At 39.5% G+C, this 21,244-nt stretch overlaps 1 protein-coding gene across 3 annotated transcripts in view; it reads left to right on the top strand.

Annotated features, from left to right (window-relative positions):
• The window catches only part of ROR1 (receptor tyrosine kinase like orphan receptor 1), a 335,132-nt gene that overhangs the window by 27,716 nt on the left and 286,172 nt on the right, over positions 1–21,244 (top strand). The window contains exon 1 of one of the 3 annotated variants that reach the window (XM_054691320.1): positions 2,663–5,711. The exons of the other annotated variants lie outside the window; for them this stretch is intronic. The gene's annotated coding sequence lies outside the window, so the exon portion shown is untranslated. Of the gene's footprint in view, positions 1–2,662; positions 5,712–21,244 lie in introns of those variants that run through there. 3 annotated transcript variants of the gene reach the window in all.

The raw sequence follows: 21,244 nt of genomic DNA, 5'->3' as shown, positions 1-21,244 counted from the left end.
AAACTGAGGTTCTGAGGAATAAGGAAAGCTTTTTCACGATTATACAGTTATTAGGAGACAGAGGCCTGATTGGAACTCAGGCAGCCAGTCTCTGGCAATAACACTTTTCACAACTGGACCATTGTCTTAATGAATGCTGCTCCTTCTCAGCTCTTGACTGTGAAACTGGAGAAACTTGCCTGCTAAGAGACCACAGAATAAGGAAGCAGTTGGATCATCCTACTTAGGTCTGTAAACTTGGTCACATCCTTGAGCATAAGGGCTTACACTACCTGCAGTGGATTTTCTGAAGTCCGTGTCTTAGGTGACCCATGGACATTTGCAAATTGTGGGCTAGTCATATTTCTGTGTCTATTGTTGTTCTTCGGTGTGAGTGGGTATAGGCTGCTTGGTGGTTTCCTGCACATTACCAGAGAAGGTCCCTGCCCTGGCAGGGTTCTAGCTCTGTGCAGGTTCTTGTCAGCCCTAATTCTGAATTGATAGTCAAGGGTTGGAAGTTCCAGGCATAACTACCTATCAAACAAATTGAATGATTGTTTGACCTATAAGAACCAGACTTTCCAAATGTCCCCTCACTACTCAGGGTTATGTTGCTGAAAGTACAATGAACATTTTTGTCTCTCCTTAAAGCTTTCTGAAATTTTTGTTTTATTCTCCCTTGAAATTTTGTAACATTGAGGTTTTTAGTTGTTTTGTTTTACCTCTTCCTTACTGGTTTTGTATAGAAATTAGATGGGGTGCCTCCCTGGTAGCGCAGGTGGTTGAGCACCGCGCTGTGAAGCTGTCCGCAGCCTCTGCAGTGCGTTTTGATCCCCGCTGGCCGCGGACCGACTCACATGTCATGGCAGACCTCTCCTGTCTCGCCCACTGCTCTCCTCAGCAGTGTACTTCAATCATCTGCCTGTTCTGTTCCCCACTCTGTCTCTGGTGAATCCTCTCACCCCCACATCTCTGGCCTGTACCCCAGTTCTTGTTTGCATAAATAAATAAATCTTTAAAAAATATTACCTATGGGAAAAGAAATTAGATGGTGATAATTTTTTGTATTACTCATCTAATCCATGAGTTCAGTTTCCCATTTGACTTCTATGAATGTTTTCTTTGTTAAGATGAGTCCTTTCAAAACTTTGTAAAGAATGTTATGCCATATACTAACATAAGAATGGAGTGATACAAAAATCAACTCAAAATGGATTAAAGAACTAGACATAAGACCTGAAACCATAAAATACATAGAAGGAAATATAGGTGAAACACTACGTGATCTGCATATCAAAGACATCTTTACAGACATATCACCCAAAGCAGTGATAGTGAAGGCAAAGATAAACAGCTGGGACTACATCAAATTATAAAGAGCTTCTGCAGAGCAAAAGAGACAATAACAAAAACAAAGAGAAACCCCACCAACTGGGAGAACATTTTTGCACCCAACACTAATGATAAAGGACTGATCACAAAAATCTGCAAAGAGCTGATGAGACTCAACAACAACAAAGAAAATAACCCAGTCAAAAAATGGGCAGAAGAGCTAAAAAGAAACTTCTCTGAAGAGGAAATACAAATGGCCAACAGACATATGAAAAAATGTTCAACATCACTTGTAATCAGGGAAATGCAAATCAAAACTACCATGAGATACCATCTTACACCAGTGAGAATGGCACATATTAAAAAAACTAGCAACAACAAATGTTGGCGAGGTTGTGGAGAAAAAGGAACTCTCCTGCACTGTTGGTGGGAATGCAAACTGGTCCAACCGCTATGGAGAGCTGTGTGGAGATTTCTGGACCTACTAAACATAGAGCTTCCATATGATCCAGCAATTCCACTCCTAGGTATTTACCCAAAGGACACAGAAACATCAATTCCAAAGAACACCTGCACCCCTATGTTTATAGCAGCACTGTTTACAATAGCTAAGCTTTGGAAACAGCCCAAATGCCCAAAAATAGATGACTGGATCAAGAAGATGTGGTACATATATACCATGGAATATTACTCAACATTCTAAAAAGATAAACACATGCAATTTGCAGCAACATGGATGGCGCTGGAAGGGATCATGCTCAGCGAAATAAGCCAGAAAGAAAAAGAAAAATACCGGATGGTCTCACTCATAGCAGGAATCTAGAAAACTTAAATAAGGGATCAGGAAAATGAATAACTATAAGAAAGTGAAAATCAAAATCAACAAAAAACTATGAACCAGAGACACTTTTTGGGGGGTGGGGGCCGGGAGGGGAGGGATTGGGGTCAGAATGGGGCATGTGCAGTTGTATGGGGGAATATAAAAATAAAATTTATTATTTAAAAAAAAAAAAAGAATGGAGTGATAGAACTAGAAAATCCAACAGGAAATACATACACATACATGCACACCGTGATAGGTAATTTTAGTTCACAGAAACTGAGTGAGCTACTTGGGAATAATTTTTAATTTTAATTTAAAAAATGAAAAGGATGTTATTTTAATAGTTGTCTTTTTTAAAAGGATTTTTAAAAATTATTTATGCAAACAAGAACTGGGGTGTAGGCCAGAGGTGTGGGGGGTGAGAGGATTCACCAGAGATAGAGTGGGGAGCAGAACAGGTAGATCTACTGAAATTCACTGCTGAGGGGAGCAGCAGGCGGGATAGGAGAGGTCTGCTCTGCCATGTCAGCTAACTCCCTGGCTGGGAATCTAACTAGTGCTAAAGTGGCTGCTCATAGCTTCATAGTGCCACCAAGGAGGCCCAATAGTTGTCTTGTTTTGTATCACCTATTCTGTCATAGTCTTTGTTTATAGTTGATTACTCTAGGTGGTTCTTTTCAGGAATGAAAATGAGTCACATATTTTGCTGCTCTGGTATTAGTGAGGAGACAAAATTCTCCTACAAAGTAGTTTTGTTATGCTTTTGGTCCAGATGAGTAATATAAGTAGGATATCTCTGTTGCTGTCATCTAGAAAACTTTGCCATCTGTCTCATCTTTTTACACTACAGCAAACTTTTAATGTTATTTCAGTGTGATCTCCTTTAATGATGTTAAGGCACTGCCTCTGGAGACAGGCTTGGGTTCAGATCCCAGTTCTGTCATTTATAAGCCATATGACTTTGGGCAAATTTATTTAATCTCTTGAAATCCTCTTCCTCATCTATAAAAGGAGAAAGTAATAATTATATTTTGCTCAAAGGATCGTGAGGAGTGATAGCAGTCATGTTTTTACATTTACTGTAGTCTCTTCATACAATAAGCAGTTGCTAAATGATTGTTGACTGATTGTTATTATTATTGTCATTATAACATACCATAATATGATACATAATATTATCACTATTAATTGTTATCATTAAATTAATATGTGTAATACACCTGGTAGAGTGCCTGGCACCTAAAAGGCACTAAACAAGAGCAAGTATTTATTGCCTTTGACTGTACATAGCTTTTGTGATTGAATCAGAGGTAACCCATGCAACATTTTTATTTAATAGACTAATTAACAAGGACAAAACTGTTGAATGGAAAAAATGAAGGCTCTACCTTTAAGTCAACAAACTTCATCCTGAGGTGATCCTGAAAGCAAACAATGAAATTTGGCATGCCGGGTAGAGACAGAAAACAACCTGGAAGCTGTTTGAAGGAGCAGCAGTTGCCTAGTCATGCCAATGGCTGAAATTCTGCTTCTCTCCTTGAATGAGTCAAGGAGAGGGGGCAGAAAGGTTACTGATTGTGTTCATTAATTTTCACTCAAAAGCTGCCACATGTTACCACATTGCCCCCCGGCACCAGTGCTGTTTGGCTGTCTTCTCTTTGCCCATGAGAAGCCAACATGTTAAATTGGTGGAGCTTACTAGATCTGACAGAGAAATTCTTCACGTCTGGCCTGGATGTCTAAGTAAATTTGGTGTACTCCGTGTGGTCTGGGGCAATTGCTGGAAGCTATTAGAATTCTGAACAAAACCCTCCTTTCAAAGACTGCTCGTTTCCTGCTGGGGTAATCCAAGTATCAAACATTAAGAAATATGGGCAAGGAGAATGTGGCTGCTTGCTCCGTGCAGACCCCAAAAAGGTGTCTACGACATCTCCCAAATGACAAAATGTTACTTCCACTTGATCATCTTGAGTAAGTGGTTTCTTTTGAAAATAAGAGCTCTACTTTTTCTACACTGTGTACACATGAGAAATGGTTGAATTTCCTCTTGTCATTCAAATTTAGGTCAGGGGCACTTTCTCCTTCCCTTGAAGGAGAAATCTGAAGTTATTTTTATTTTCCTAATCTTTTCCTTATAAGTTTCCTCTAAAGTCAGAAAGTACTTTCATTAACTGTGGTTGTGGAGTGTACACTTTTGACTAGGCTTGTTCAGTGACTGGAACCTATTTTATTAAGAATGCTTCATGGAGAAGCTATGGTTTATCTCATGAAATATCTAAGTTTGCCATAAACTGTTTCCTTTGTACCAAAATTTATTTTCTGTGAAATTCCAGGTGTTCTTTTACATAGACTTGAAAGGAGTAGATTTGAGAGTCAGTTTATATGTTTTTCCTAAGAAAAGTATTTTTTTTGTGTGATGGATTAATTGAGGAAGAAATCAGATAACATAGGTGAAATCACTGGGTCTGCATAGTGAAAACCATTATTTTAATTAATTTTAGTTACACTGTGTTGGTGCCGCCAGTTATATAGCTGAATGGTGGTATGTCGTAGCTGGATTAGCTTTTGGTGCTGCACTTATCGTACTGTGTGGGAACTCTTTTCTTTGACTTTACATGGTAGACTATAAACTTCTGGAGAACAGGGACAAAGCCTCATTCATCATAGTTTCCTAGTTCATAGCACCACATTAGACACACCATTAATACTTTAAAAAAATGAATGAATAAGACATTTTTACAAAATGTGAATGTTAGACCAGGTGGTTTCACAAAGTAACGCACTCGAGTGGGTTCACTGGACTCCCTCTTGTGTATTCAACCTCTTCAGCTCCTATCTGTGCTTTGATTCCTCCGGTGAGATGGTTTCTTTCATCATGAAAGAGTTCAGCTACATTGCTTCATAGTCCCAGTCTAGTTCCTTTCCCCATAGACTCTGTATGAGAAATGTGAAATGATAGTGCTGAATGGGGAAAATTAATCTATTTTGATGACTTTTAAGGAGTTCTAACTGCACGCGATAGCAAGCAGCTCACTTGTCAGTAGACAGCAGTCCTGTGTTATGTCAGGGGTCACGTGGTGCTTCACTCTCAGAGAGTTTTTGTCTTTTCCTCTAAGTTATGCTGACCTTTCGGACGAAAAAATTCCCCATCTAATAAAAGTCAGAGCAAATTTATGGACCTGCTCCTGACCACTTGTCCTGTATGTTTTAAAAGGGAAAAAATGAGTCTAGATCAAGATTCATAGGTTACTTTTGGAACATGTCAGTGGTGAGCAGGAAACAAATATTCCACTTTTCCTGGTTTGCTTATCTTTTCCTGATTCTAGCTGTTTGGTGGATATTGAAGCCTGGAGTGAAGGTTGCGGCTGAGAATGGTATTGTAGTTAGTTATTTCTCTTCAGAAATATAAGCTGTTGCTCTCTTTGCCAGGAGGGCCTCAAGATTTGGCACCACATAGGAGGCCCCAGGCGGGGCTGAGGTGAGGCTGCTAATGAAAAAGTAGCTGTGGCACGTCAGGACGAATCAACTTGGGCTGAGTGGAAAGGAGGGGATTCTGTAATTAAAGGCCCAGAAAAATGTGAGTGCTATCTTTTGTTGCCAACACTATGACAATTGCTCTTTCTACCTGTTCCCATGGGTTTTATGTCATTTTATCATTCATTCAACAAGTATTTATTACATGTCTATGCTGTGTTCTGTTCACCATATATTTCAAGGATTACTCGAGACAGCTCATAAATGAATGTGTGATGACTCAGATGTGGCTCGGGCCCTCAGGGATCTTGTCACCTAGTAAGAGAGATAACTACGAGGCAAGAAAGGCTAGTCCATGGGATAGGGCAAAAGGGCTTTAGAATCTGGTAGATCTGGGTTCAAATTCAAGGTCTACCACTTACTAATTCTTTTGGCTCCTAGCATGCTACTAATTGCTTTCAAGTTTGGTTTTTAGATCTTTAAATTGTGAATAATCCATTCCATTCTTGGAAGGTTTGCTTCAGAATTTGAACACAGCTGTGAAAAGGCTGTGTACAGAGTTGGCACTTGATAAATAGATGCTCTTATTATCTTATTGTAATTGCCCAGGTACAGCTAAATTCCTGTGTGAGTTCAGTGGGTGGTGGGGACAGAAGTGTCAGAGAGTTTTATGGGGGACCCACATCTGAGCTGAGCTTGGACAGATGGTTAGGATTTGGAAATGTGGTGATGGAAACAGAGAAGAAACTTTTTTCATGATATGTATTTTTACACCTTTCTGTTTGGTTTTAGCAAATAGACACTCATTTGAGGGTGTGTGTGTGTGTGTGTGTGTGTGTGTGTGTGTGTGTGAGAGAGAGAGAGAGAGAGAGAGAGAGAGAGGAGAGAGAGATGACAACTTGAAATTTTCCAAGAGTTTCCAAAGTGTGCACAATACATATGTTTTCCAAAGGGAAAGGAACTAGAAATGTGGCGAGGAGTGAGAAGTAAAGGAACCAGAGGAATGGAGAAGAAAAACGGCTTTGAAGCCTGAGAGTGGAGGTTCAAATTTTTGCTCTGGAGTTAGTTTGGTGGCCTTGGGCAAATCACTTAACATTTCTGAATCTTTCCATGAGGAAGATAATTATAATGCCTACCTCACAAGGTTGTGGTAAGGATTAAATTGGATAATGTAAATAGTGCACTTAGCTCAATGCCTAGCATAAATAGTAAGCATTCAATAAATGAGAAGCATTATTACTATTGTTGTTATTTCCTGTTTCATGTTAAAATCATATTGCTTTCCAAACTTGTTTCCTTGGATTAAGGAAGTAATGAGGTCTTTCAACTCTTTCCAGTATTCCATGGTCTAAAAGAAGTAGACGGTTCTGGTCATTGTAATAAGTACATGATGGAGACTTGGAAACATGGCACGCACAGGGCAGACCACAGGAGGGGTCCTTGGTGTTGAAAGAATTGGGACTTCTGACTCAGGAAGTTAGTGAGTTCCTTAAGAAAAGCTTGTTGATGTCCAGTGTTAATGGGAGTAAGTAGAATATCATAGAAACAAAGGACTTGATTGATTGATATAAGTGATCATTTCCTAGTGGAGCATCAGGAGTTGATAGACTCTGGAGTCTCAAGTGTGCAGCCATTGAACCGGACTCTATCATTGTTGAGGACACTATCACTGCCAGGTGCTTTTTTGGAAACTGGAAGCACTGAGAAAACTGCTAGGCAAATGGAAACCGGTTTCTCTACCCAACTTGGTAGAGCCTTTGCTCTAGGCAACCAGACAGGCTCCAGGAGACATTTGTCTTTACAGTGCCTCTGTAAAGTGCCTCTGTTTTTTTCCAACTATAATTTAAACTGACATCACTTGATTTTGACATTACGACAAGGTCTCTGTACACTTAACATTATGTTCATTTTCCCATGCACATCCTTATGGGAGATTGATGGATTTACACCAACATGGAAACTGGTTGAAATGGAAGACTTCCAGAAAATGATTAGGGAGCTTGAAGCTTTCTGAAACGGGCATAGTGTATATTAAGTCATTATTGTTTTAAAGAAACTCGTCTTAGGTTGGGATCTCTTAACCACTTGTTTTCTAGTTTTAATATTGAGTCACTAATTTACTAATGAGAGTCTGTCAAGACTAAATACCAGTTTTATGTTGTGTTTGCCAATGTGTAAGATCTAACCTGAAATGTGAGTTTATGAAATCCTCTGTATTAAACTTGGTGGAAAAATAGAAATGAACTGCCTGATTTCAACAGAAACTGCCAGTATACACATCTGGGAAGAAATTCATGGCAAGTATGTTTTGTATTATGCCAGGGTGGTCTATAGTGGGTCCCTTCAGTAAACAGCTAAATATCACCCTTCCCTGGTACATTTGCATACTTATATGTCTGGCCTGAAATGGTATACTCGTTATCTTTTGATGATCTTGTCTGTGAGGATTCACTAAGAGAATTTTCTCTAAAAAGAAGCAGCAAGGCATAGTGGAAAAAATTAGGCATTGCAGCCACACACATCTAGGCCCACATCCCAGCTTCTTCTTTCCTACTCACTTGGCCAGGTAGATTCCTTATCCTCCTGTTGCCTCTAATTCTCATCCATGTGGAGGTGGTGAAATTTATATGGTAATGCTGTTGAGAGATTTAGTAGAGATAATACAAGTAGATAATGTACCTATGCACTTATAATTGGTGCTCCCTAAAGAGTGGCTATGAAGACATACACATATCACCCAGTGAATTCCTCCCAGATTTGTCCAAGGCCACCCAGTCTTTCTTGGCTTTCTCTTCCCTTATCAGTTAGTGTGTGTTCTTGAAGGAAGTTTGATTTTATCATTGGTTCAGAAGGAGAAAAATAATTAGCAAGGCCAGCCTACTTTGAGAGAACCCATCTATCTGGCTGCAGGATCAAATACAAATGATTTTTGGATAGTCCATTATTTATCTTTCACTCTTCCTTTCATTAGTGGTGCTAATGGAGACATAATTATCTTATTTTGCTAAGTCAAAATCTCTTGGTTTCTTTAAATCTCCCAATAGCAAAAATATGTTGAGTTTTTATGATCTCTTTTAGTGCCCCAAACTCAAAGAAAGCCAGAGAGAGGGTGGGAAAAGATGATCAGAGAGGTTATTTACGTTCCCAAGATTATCAGAGTATATTTATGATTTTATTTATTTTTAAAGATTCATTTTATTTATTTATGACTACAAGACCTGGTGTGTAGGCCAGAAGTGTAGGGGGTGAGAGGATTCACCAGAGACAGAGTAGGAAGCAGAACAGGCAGATCTACTGAAATACACTGCTGAGGGGAATAGCAGGTGAGACAGGAGAGGTCTGCTGCACCATGTGGCTTAGCTCCCTGGCTGGGAATCAAACTCATGCCTTAGTGGCTGCCTATAGCTTGATAGCACTGAGATTTTAACCCCTGCGCCACCAGTGATGCATCTATGATTTTGTTTTTATGAAGACAGTGTTTTCTCTCTCTCAACCTGAATTGGAGATGTAGTAAGGTGATAGGAGAGATAGGCACTGAGCTGCTTTCACCAAATCCTTCTCTGATTTCTAATTGCCCTTAGTTGTGAAGGTGTCACTGCTGCCAGGAGACCTGCCCTCCACCCACATGTTTGCTTCCAGATTCAGGCTGGAGTTTGGATGCCTCTGAGTGTTTCCAGCTACTGCTAAATTGTGTTTCTGTTTCAAATGGTATTATAAACTCATAGTGTAAGAAGATATATTTTGTTGGAAGATTCTGTTTCTCTTTTTAATTTATCCCTACTATCATTCCTCCAAACTGTTCTTTAAAAAACAAAATCAGGCCAACAGATATCTGTATTAAGGAAACATCCAGAAGAAGTGAGCAAGCCTAGTTCAAAGTCCTATCCTGATAGACCCTACAGTCCTGTTACCATCCTTATGACTGGTTAATTTCAATACTTTTAGATGGATCCTTGCAAATCTCTCAGCTGTTGATGGAGACAAAAAGAAAAAGTATCACTAAAAGCTCTCAGAATTGGTTCCGGAAAAATATTCTTTATGGAAAATTCATTATCTTATCTAGAAGGATGCTTTGACATAGCATAAGGTTTTTATTATGTCTTTTAACAAATAATGTACTGTTCTCCCCAAAAGAAATAGAAAACCTTACGAATTATACTAATAATAATACTGGAAATATGTATGCATCTTCATTTTAACAAAAGAATACATTAGTTCATGGGAAGTACTCTCTGACTTATATTTAAAGCCATTTGATTGTTTTTTTTCACTTGGAAGTGCTCATATTCCGGAATGTGTTTATAGATCTTGACCTCAGATGCTTCTCCTGACTCAGAATTTGGAAAACATTCTTGCTTGAGGGACCCACAGTGAGTGCCTGCCCCTGCTCTAAACTGGGCCCAGGGCTGGTTTGTTTGGAGCTGGTTTTGTGGTCCAGGGGAAGCCAGGATGCTGATGCCCCAGTTTCTCGCTCAGGGTAAAAACAAAAAGTAGACAAGATATACCATAAGATCAAGATAATTATTAATGAATTATGTTAGTAAATTTGACAAGAAGAATTCTCAATAGAAAGCTCATCAAAAATATCTTTCTTTTCATTGTGGGGGGGGGGTTGCTTCTGTTAACCTCTTAAAGATGATTAAGGTCTGTAATTTGTGAGGAATTTTTGTGACTTTTTTGATAGCTATAGCACAATACAGGATAAATGGATGACAGTAGGGTCTCCTACTGTCCAATGCAGGTCCAGTGTTCCACCCAAAGCCAAAATCATCTCTGTTCTCCGTTCTCACCTTGGGTGGTTCTCATTATTGAGTGAGCATTTAATTCCATTTCTGAAATGCAGGGATTTCAAAATGAGGTAGCATTTCCTATATTTGAGATCTACTGGCTCCTTAGTAAGAAATGATAAGCAAATGAATGATGAATAACTTGGGTCTGAGGGCTCCTTCCCATATCTTCTTAAGGTGGATAAGAACCTTTTGACATTTTAGGAAGATGGTACCTATCTGCTCGCAACATTTCCTTCTAAGTCTCAATGATTCCAGTCTCTCAGGATATTGTTTCCTCACATTCTCTCCTCGTTCTCTGCTGGACAAGTTCCAGTTTGTCAACGTTTTCATAAATGTCAAAATGCCTAAACAGAATGCCCCAGGTACAGTCAGATGAAAACAGTGGTGGAGTATTTCTCTTAGAGTTCTGGACTCTTATTATCCTATTCACACAGCCACCATGATGGATAGTGGGGTGTCAAATAGAAGAACTAGAGCTGGCTGCCTTGGTTTGAATTCAAACTTGACACTTCGGAAAAGTCTGACCCTGAGCAAACTGCTTAACTTCTCTGTGCCTCAGTTGGAGATAATCGTAGCTCTTTATAAGGACATTAATAAAAACAAATGAATTAATTTATACCAAGTGCTTATTACAGTGCGTGCATCGAAATAAACTCTCTGTGCTAGCTTTTATTGAACTTAAAATGGAAACCCTCCAGGTGTTACTACCTGAAGAGCAATAATGGCCTCAAGAGGCTTTAGAATTAGACAGGCTATGTTGAAACCCTAGCTCTGCCACTTTCTGTTCTTGAACTTCCCCTTTCCAAATGAGATAGTATGCACAGTTCTTGGCAAATCGCTCTAGACACGTTTGCTAATATTATCATTTGAATTTTTGAGCCCTAATTAAGATCCTAGAGGGCAGTGGCCATGGTTTACACTTTTTTTGCTTTTATTTTTTTTCAACTCTACCTGGTATGCCATGTAAATGAACACCGCTGAATTAAAAGAGGAAATATGTAACTTGCATTTTCCCTTGGGTCTTTCCTTGGGTAAGTAGGAAAATGAAATTCTTGTAAGCCTCTTGAAACTATTCAATATATGCACATAACTTGATAGTGGTGTTTGACCTGGTTGTTCTGATTTGCCAGAGTGTACTGCCTAACTTAACGGGGCTTCAGGATAAATAGGCTTGCTTGATCACTTCTCTCCTCATTAATTGCTGTCTAAAATTTCTAAGGAATATTTAGGCTGGTAGCTGCATTGCCCACCAGATAGATGCCTTTCTTTTGTTTCAAATGACCTGTGTGGTCGGTAAGTAATCAGGTAGATGACAAAGGTTGTAGCCAATTTTCTAGGAATTCTGAGATTCATTTTTCTTGTGTCCTTAAAGCTTTAAGCAAGTGACTTTTAAGGTTGTTGAGAAGGGAGGAGGCTGTTTTAAACAAATGGTTTATAGTTATTAATGTTTTCAAATCTTGGTTGGATTTTAAAGGTGGGTTAAACTGCTAAAGTGAATATAAATTAAAACCAGTTAAACAGAGGAGTCCCTCGTCCATTCTGTCTTTGGTGTGCTTAGAATTCCATAAATTTTATGGGTTTCAAAATACTTGCCTTGTTTTGAATGTTTCTAATAAGATGGAGTGAAGTGACTTACACCTCATGAGATATGGAACTGTTACCCAGGAATGCTGTTTGGCGCACATATAAAGAAAGCACTGGTCTCTTGATTCATAAAAAATGTGTGGCTCATTTCCCTGGGACATGTGCATTATTTTCACAGAAGAACTTCATTTTTCACTCCCTCCCACTCTGTGCATCACTCGCACACGTTTGCATTTCATCAACTGTGATTTCCCAAATTTCTGCTCCCTCCTCTCTTGAGCCCCCTCCACCCAACTACCCAAAGAATAAGCTTTGGTGGGGAGGAGGGAATTTTTGTTAGAGGTCTCATTTTCCTGTCTATAAAGGGCATGTTGGATTTAAGAAATGGTCTGAGTGTTAGCCCAGATGATGATTCAATGCAATTATGAAACAAATTGGAAACAGTGAGAGAAAGAGAAAGAGCAAGAGCGAGAGCTGGAAAGGTGGGGGGGGAGAACGTGTTTATGTCGGTTGTCAATTCTTTCATTTCACACACTCTCTCTCCTCGTTTTTATACTCTCAAGACATATTTTAGGTTGACTGTACAGAAGGCAGGTCTGTTGCACAGCCTCACTCCTTAAACCAAATTATACCAAGTGGAAGAAAACTGCGTATCTCTTCCAATGAGAATCTCATGTACTCTTGTCAATGAGGTTGCCAGAAAAAAAGTAAATAGCTGGCTTTGGTAAAGAAAGCAATGACTCTTTTCTACAATGAAAATAGCATTTTTTTTCCCCTTTGGAAAATTTTTTTTTTAGAAAATGAGGGCATGCAAGGATTTGTGCTGACTTCTCTATCTTGGACATCCTGCTTTTGATTCACCAGGGTCATTCCCCTTAGGGTGGTTGGTGTGGTGGAAAGAGCAGTTGGCCTCCAGTTGGTTCTTATTCAGCCACCAAGACCCACTAATAGGTTTTCCCAAAGTTGAAAGAAAAATTCCTCCGAGAGAAGAGTTAAATAAATGCCTCTTGGTGGAAAGCCATGGTGGTTAAACATTTAGCCTTTGGAATCAGATATGCCTTTAGTGTGTAAGTAGGAAAAACTGCTCAAAGTCTCATTTTCCTCATCTGAGGGATGAAGATGATAACACACACCATCTGATGGAATTGTAATGATTTAGTGACCCAAGTATATGAGAATGGGGTACAGAAGCTGACACTTGGAAAGAGTAAAATATACAGTAACTTGTAATTTTTATTCTTCCTTCATTCGTGAAATTATGCTGGGATGACTGGAATTTGTGGACAGGTGTGGTGTAAGTGCTTGGAAGATAACAGAAATTCCTAATATAATATGGAGGGAGACTCAGTAAATAGTCTTCTTCTTATTGCAGACCAGAGAAGACCTCAGTATTTTTCTTTACTATTTCTTCAGAAAACTCAGGGATACTGATTTTTAGGGATTGTGTAGACTTCCAGGTTAAAGAGGAAAATCTATCAGCTTCCATATTCAGAAGAAAAATTTATTAGAAATTTTGTGGGAGCAGGGAAGCATTCAAAGAACAAGGCTTTAATAGGTGTGTCCCAGTTTATAAATTATCTGATGAATTTAGTAAGAATATGTCAAGATTCTCCTTGTTCAGACACACAAGGCTGTGTGCACAAGCAGCTTTCCAGGATGCTTTTGGGGTGAATAGGAAGCCTTCCTTACCCCAGAGCTTGCATTCTCACCATAGAAACTTCAGTTTGTCTCCAAAGACCTCTTTGGTCTGGCTAAATTTCATGCCATCCTTTTCTCCTTTGCATTTACTTCTGACTCCCCTTTGGTACATGGCCAGTGAGAGAGTGGACAGATGGTGTGACCCAGGGAACTCCAGAAGATCCCCCTCTGCCCTTCTCTGCCAATGTGGACTCTGTACCAGGGTCCACCTGTAGGAAACCAGGGAGATGCTGAACCCATGAGCTATGGAGCTCATGCAGAATGTTTGCAGATGCTTGATTTCTAAATACACCTTAGCATTCTCCAACCTCTTATGTTCCTGTTTTTCTTTTTTGCTTTGAAAACACCATTACCATTCCTCGGCAATGAGGAGCTGACTGGAAATAAACCAAATAGTCGTTTACTTAACAGTTTCAAGGCATGCAGCTTATCGAAGTCTCCTGAGGGTTTCTGTACATTTTCTCTGTCCCCTTCTAATCGATTTACCACATTGAAGCTGAAATGACATTTTTCAGAACCAGAAATCTGAGCCTTCCTTGTTTAAAACTCTTTTTAATGGTTGCCATTTGCCTATAGACTAAGGGGTGAAATCCTTACGGTGGCTTGGTTTACAGGACACTGTGGGTATGATCTTTCCCACCTTGCTTTTCTGCACCAGCCTTTTCACCCTTCATCCTTTCCCTTTCCAGAACACTTCATTAATGGTGGACCCACCCTAGCTCCAAGCCCCTCCTTGGTTATTCTCTCTCACCACATTCTCTCTTTATAAGCCACTAGTAAGTGTTTACCATAATGTATAGTCAAGTGTTTATTTCTTGTCAGTCTCTCCCATTAGGCTGTCAACTCTGTGGAGGTGGATAGTCTGTTTAGTCACCTATATATGAAACCTGGCACATCTCAGATCCTCAACAGTTTGTTGAATGACTTCATTCATTCATTCATTCATTCTTTAAAGCAGTTGGCAACCCAAAATATTAAAATCCATATTGAAAGGACAGTTTACTTTAAAAGGAAATAAGCCATTAGATGAGGGGGAAAGAGAAGCCGCAGGAATTTGAATGAGTCAGATCTTATAGTTTAGCCAGAAGATATGTTTTGAACAAAGCTTTATTTACTTATTTGTTTGTTCATTTATTCATTGATTTCCTCTTGGTAATGAGGAAGGAAAAATAAAGGGACAGGTTTTATGAGGAGATTGGATGAGATGGACATGTAAGCCTTTGTATAATTGAAGAGAATTTTTGACCACTGGGAGACAATCTGTGGCTGGTGATAAGGGCTGTAGCCCTAGACATGGGCCCCTCCTTTCCTCCTGGTAGTGCTTCTTATGTATTTTCCATGGAATCTCATGGCATACTATGATTCAAAAGGTTTCTATGGTCATGCACATTTACAAAATTTGTGATATTCTGGCTTGCTCTTGGGATGTATATAGTACATACCAACAAATAAAGACCTTGAAAAGTCTGTAGCAGTGAAGTGTTGTTTATCTGTTTAAATCACCATTTTTCAAGCTTATTTGACTACAGAAAACATTATTGTAGAATTTCCTTGAGAGCAGACCTGGGGAAATGTTAATTTAGGAGTTAAGGGAAGAAAGAAGAACCAGTATATGAGATCAAGGTAGCTTTAACTCCTTTGTTGAGAACTAGTTGAAGTAGATTATTTATTTATTTATTTATTTTTGTAGTAGTGGCAGCACTATGGGGTGGGATTTTCCAACAAATAAGGGTTTGGGGAGTGAGGGTCTTTCCTTCAGAATATGGTTTGCATTAGTACTAGGATTTTAAAGAAGGCTGTGAAACTTAATTAATGAAAATGAAGGGGCCTTTACCTAGATTTTCTTATCCTCTATCACTTATCTTCTGCACACATTATGACTGCAGTAGTAATACTAAAGATTAAATTAAATTGAATATCTGAAATATTCATTCTATAGATGAAGATAGTAAATAATTAATGGTAGTTGGTGATGATACCGGTCCTAATTTGACCTTTACATAAGTACAGCTGCCCCTAGACTTGTCCCAGGGGCAGTCTTTAACTACACTGGAGTGTCATAACAAGTGAGTCTCTTTAGGTATGATTTCATTTTGGTTCAAGTGGCTGTCTCTGTAGAGTATTCCATGGGGAAACAATTTTCATAATGCAGATGTCTTGTAGATGAAACTTTGGTACACCCATTTTCAACCCTGGCATTCAGAGCTCCTAAAATTGCTATCAGCTAATGGAGATTTAGGATATGTAAAGCTGGGAAGGCAGTCAAATTGGTTCCAGGTTTCTAAGGCCCTTGCATGTATGTGTAGCAAATGAGAGCCTTGGATACCAAGACTGATCAGACCAGCTTTCTCAGGGAGCTCTGCTCAGAATCAGGTGGAGAAAACTCTTAAATAATGATCAGTTATTTTTTTCTAATGTAAATCATAATTACTGCAAGTGACCAGCCCTTGCCACTGCCAGAATTATTTTGTTTATGTGTGTCTCATAGACACATTGGAGAAATTAACTTTCTAGATGCTAGCTCTCTGATAAAACAAAATTACTCATTTAATAAAAATATATCTATGTATTAGATAAGGTTTGGACTCATAATCCCTCCCAACTCAGATTTTTTTTTTGTTCTAGAGAAAAAAATCCCAACATTGTGTTATCTTTGCTGAAACCAGAAAATGGACTTCTGTTAATTTGAGCCCAACCTTTGAGTTGAATCTCTTGGTGACTTGGCTTCTTGTTGAGACAGGTTTCTTGATGACAGTGGAGTCTTTTTGTCTTTCATCTATCCCATCCCATCCTCTTAAAATCAATTCCTCTTTCCCTTGCTTTCTAGGCCACTAACACCAAAAATATCCAATAAAATACTTGTCCAGAAAAGAAGGCACCTTCCTTAGCAGAAGGGAAGCAGGGAGGGGGATAATTAATTAGGATAAAGGGATCCATTGCCTGGTGAAAGATAGAATTGGGCTTTAAGTGGTGAACTCAATGCAGTATATACACATGTTGATTTTTATTGATATATACCTGAAACATATTATTATAATCAATGTTATTTCATTACATTAATTCATATTTCAATTTAAAAAATAAGGAAAAAATAGCTCTATAATCAGGAGGACAGGGCACCAAAAACTACATTTCCCAATGCTAAGCTTTTGTTAAAACCTGTGTTATGACTGGGTGAAATGAGCTGTCCTCAGACAACACAAGGGAGTCTTTTTGCTGATTGGTGCTCTGTCATTTGCAACTTGATGTAAGCCATGTTGTCTCTGGCCGCCAGCACCCTGTCAGATGTTTTGCCAGATTTAGTTCTGAGTCTGATTTCTCATGCCAGGTTCGCCTTGTTGTTGCTGGAATAAATGAGGTTCCCACCCTCATGATACTCCTCCCCCTCCTCTGGGAGACATCCTCATCCAAAAGAACCATAGCCTTTGTGGTGGAGAGGGGATTGCTCCTGTGCTGTCCCTGGAGGGGACAGTGCTCAGAGGAGGGGAGGGGCGGAAGCCGAAATGCTCACTCTGTGCGCCAATCCAGCTCCTGCTCCTGTTTCTTCCAAAACCTGTCTGTTAATCACCTGTTTACATGGCCAAGAATGCTTGACTGGATAATAATAGCGGGGGAGAAAGCAGTGAAAGGCACATCACAGGTTTTGCGCAAGTGAAGTAATCCCTTCCTGAGTTACAGGCGTTTCGGTGGCTTTAGAGCAGACAGAGTGGCTGGGCTCATTCTTTTCGCACTAATGGCCAGCAGCCCCCAGAAGGCAGCAGGACTGTTTTTACCTCTTTATGTACCCTCTCTGACAGTTCCCACTTGGAGGGTGGTACCAGCAGGCTTGGTGCAGTCTTCATTTCTCCCCTTCCCTATTAGCATTCCTCCTGCCATTCCTGGTGAGTATTTGAAAAGCACCTCATGGCATAGTTCAAGGGACACTTAAAGACCAGCTTGTCTCCATTCACTTCTCTCGCTGACGGTCCTGATGTTTGAAAGGGAGCTCAAAGGCCATCAAGACCAACTCCTTCACTTTGGCAAAGAAGAAACTGAGGATGGGAGAGGTGAAGAAAGTTGCTAGTTGGTAACAGGATCTGAAACCTTGGCCTCTCTTTTTCTTCTCTGATGTCAAAACATTCCCCCTTTGAAATGGCTTATTTACTTATTATTTAAAGTCAGCAAATGTTTGTTGAACTATGACAAATGAATGCATTCTATCTCTCTAAGCAACTTGTAGATGAGGGGAGGAGATAGACACTTAGACAATTTTGACTGCAGAAAATGTTGGCAGGTAGAGATGAGAACAGAATGCTGGGACACCAAAGACAGGGAAGTAACTGATTTTTGGGAGACGGGGCAGGGGAGAAGGAGGAAAAGGCACCGATGTAACTTGGAGGGATAATATAGCATGGTAGCGACCAAGGTGGGGGGGAGTGTTTAAGGCCAGGTTACCTGCACTTGAATCTGGCATTTGCCACTCACCCACTAAGAAGTCTTGGGCAACTACTTAATCTCCTCGTGCCTCAGTTTTCCACTCTGAAAAGTGGGAAAACTCATAGTACTTATCTCCTATGGTTAGTACAGGTGTCTAATGAGTTAATTCTTACAAAGCACTTTAAAAATATACTAGAATATCATCTGCATCTCATGATATCGGTTAAATATCACCCTCCAGGAAAGTATGCTTGACAGCCCTATCATAATAAAAACTTCCTGGTTTTGTCCCTGAGTCCATTGTTTGTTTTCTTCTTAAGTTTTAATACATATGCCAATTATTTCACTAATTTATCTCTTTACATTTTGTTTTGTTTTCTGGTCAGCACCACTAACTAAAAGATTAGCTGCATGAACATGGAGGATATTCCTGTCTTAGTTATGATTGAAACCCCTGCTCCTGGCATGTTGTCATGTTATTCTTTAAATTGTCCCTCAGAACATATTTGCTGAGTGGGTGAAAAACTAAATCCAAAGGTATAGGAGCCTTCCACGGTCAAGTGGCTGAATAATGGAGAAAGTTTTGAAAACATATTAATATGGATTTTAGTAATATGAATGGACTTTCCTACTGAAACTTTCCATCATTGTGTAGTATGTACAGATGTTGAAATGTAAATCTGTATACCTGAAAAGTTTCAATGAATACATTACTGACCAATATTTAATTAAAATAATATAAAAACTATTCCAAAGAAGAAAGTAATTTTGTTTTATTTTATAACAATCTTTAAATTTTTTTATTAGGGGACACATTTTTAAACTTAAAAATCTTGTCTAAAACATTCCTTTTTAAAAATTAATAATTTATAAAATAAAGTCTATAGCTTCATAATATACTAGAATAGAGTGAGATCCATATGTTAGCTAGGATTACTATTAATGAAAAGCTGTATTTAAATAGCATGCTGAGGAATGGGGCAGACTCAAAGATCCAGAATCAGACCAAGGATCTAGAAATGTTAGCTTAGGTGCAGAGAGAGATGGTGGTTTGGCTGGGGCTCCTCAGAGGGGAACCAGGCATATGGGTTGGAGGTACCAGTTACTACACAGAGGCAGCAGACAAGAAGACTTGGAGAATGAAGTCTCAAGGTTGGGATTTTCCCCTTTTGTGATTTTGTCTAAGTCGAGGCCCCAGGGGAACAAGCACCATTCAGTTGGGGGACCAGTAATTGTTCTGGGTGTGACTCTTGCTCTGAAGGATCTTCCTTTCAGAGGTGGAGACAAATACCCATAGATGCTGCCCAGAGAAGTGGGGGGAAGAAGAGGGAGAACAGTATCTTAGGGTGTCATTAGGGCCCTGTGCCAGCTTCTTGTATCTCCCTTTAGCATCTCTGATCTGTTTGTTTGCTGGCCTGAAGTATCTTCCTCCCAGGAAGAGATGTACAGAGATGCCCGTGGATATAGAATCAGTGAAACAGAGAGGACTTGATTCCTTTGGGAGGTAACTAGGCTAACATTTCTGGATCTTTGGTCACCACTAAAACTTGGATGGGGTCTGTCCCATTCCTCAGCATACCATTTGAATATAGCTTTCTATCAACATGAATAATAACAAATAGCATAAAGGTTTTAGTCTATTTTAGTCTATTTTTGTTACTGATTTTATTTTATAAACTATTAACCTTCCTGTGTGTTAGAAAGAGCATCTCTTCATGGGATACATTCTCTTTTGTAAAATGAGGTGGTTGAAAGAGATGATTCTAAGGTTCCCTCTAGCTCTGACACTTAGTTCTTGGGCTTTGGTATTACAGATTTCACACACATTGTTTTCACTACCTGCCAGGAATCTGGGAAGGTCTGTGACTGTAATAATTGTGATTCTGCTGAAACAGGGGTTTAACAAGAATGAGTTACAAAAGCTGGTGAGTAAGACTAGCTGCCAGTCAATTTCCATACTTCAGTTCCTGGCACTCATGAATCCAAGGGGTGCAGAAGTTCTGGGTCTTATACTGCAGAAAAGGTCTTCACCTGCAAAACCATTTCCTTTTAGATTTAAAGAAGGAAGTTATTTCCTTTGAAGACTCATTTCTCTCTTCTCCAAAAGAGACTTTTATTTTACATATCAGGAAAAGCCCCACATACTCATGCACTTACCCCCCGGCACAGATGAGCCAAAATATAGACCCCTGAGGCACATCCAGGTCCTGCTGCATGTGGGATAGGAGCAGGAGCTGACATTTGAGCATCTTTGAATTCTTCCAGTTACCTAACACATGATACTTTTCTACTCTCTCTAAGAATAGATGGAAGGACCTTGACCCTCCCTCACGTATTCTCCTCCTCCCAAATGACTTTCTGGTTATTTGAGGGGCTAGACTGACATCCCAGGAGACTGAGGCCTTTTATCTCTACCTGGGTATGTTGAGCAATGGCCTAGCTGAGTGGCTTGGAGCTTGTCTCTGGAGAGTGGGCACAGACCACCTCTGAGGGAGAGAGAGGAGGCTGTCTGAGGGTTCATTGAGGAACTCACCTCCCTTTTCCCTTTTGCTTCCTGTTTGGTTTGGGGTTTTGGTTTTATTTTGTTTTCAGAGGACAGGGGAGTTGTGGATGCTCAGAGAGATTCAGTAAATATCCAAAGTCATATATAGGAAGTGCTTACCTTGAGATTTGAACACAGATCTGGTTGACTGCATCAGCTATATGCTTTAGAGGATTCCTAGTCAGGAAGCCTGAAAGAAGAGGAGACACATGCAGACCTAGTCTTAGTATCCCAGTGTGTTCTTGAGCGCACCCCAGATTGCTCTTTGCTCATAGATAATCTACTTTTATAGAGTGAGTGGGTCTCTAAAAGTGGGACATAAAGCAGGGATTTGCAAATTTAATTTCAGTGTGTATTATGGAACTTTACTATTTAAAAGACTTCTACTTACTACTTCTACTTACTACTTCCTCTGTCACTCTCTTGGCAATTTGTAGTTGGTTTTTAAAAAATGTTCAGATACTGGAATACACCAGTTGTATTCTAATTGCCTGTGAATGAAACTACCCCGAGGGGAAGATTTAGCTTTTCTAGGATAAGTGTGGTATTACAGCCCATTTAAAAAATATTTTGAGATCCATGGGCAACACTAATTAAAGCATGTGA

The sequence above is a fragment of the Talpa occidentalis genome, unplaced genomic scaffold (assembly GCF_014898055.3).
Source record: "Talpa occidentalis isolate TD23 unplaced genomic scaffold, MPIMG_talOcc4v2.1 talOcc4.9, whole genome shotgun sequence".
Classification (NCBI taxonomy): Eukaryota; Metazoa; Chordata; class Mammalia; order Eulipotyphla; family Talpidae; genus Talpa; species Talpa occidentalis.
This window is presented reverse-complemented; position numbering and strand designations above follow the sequence as displayed.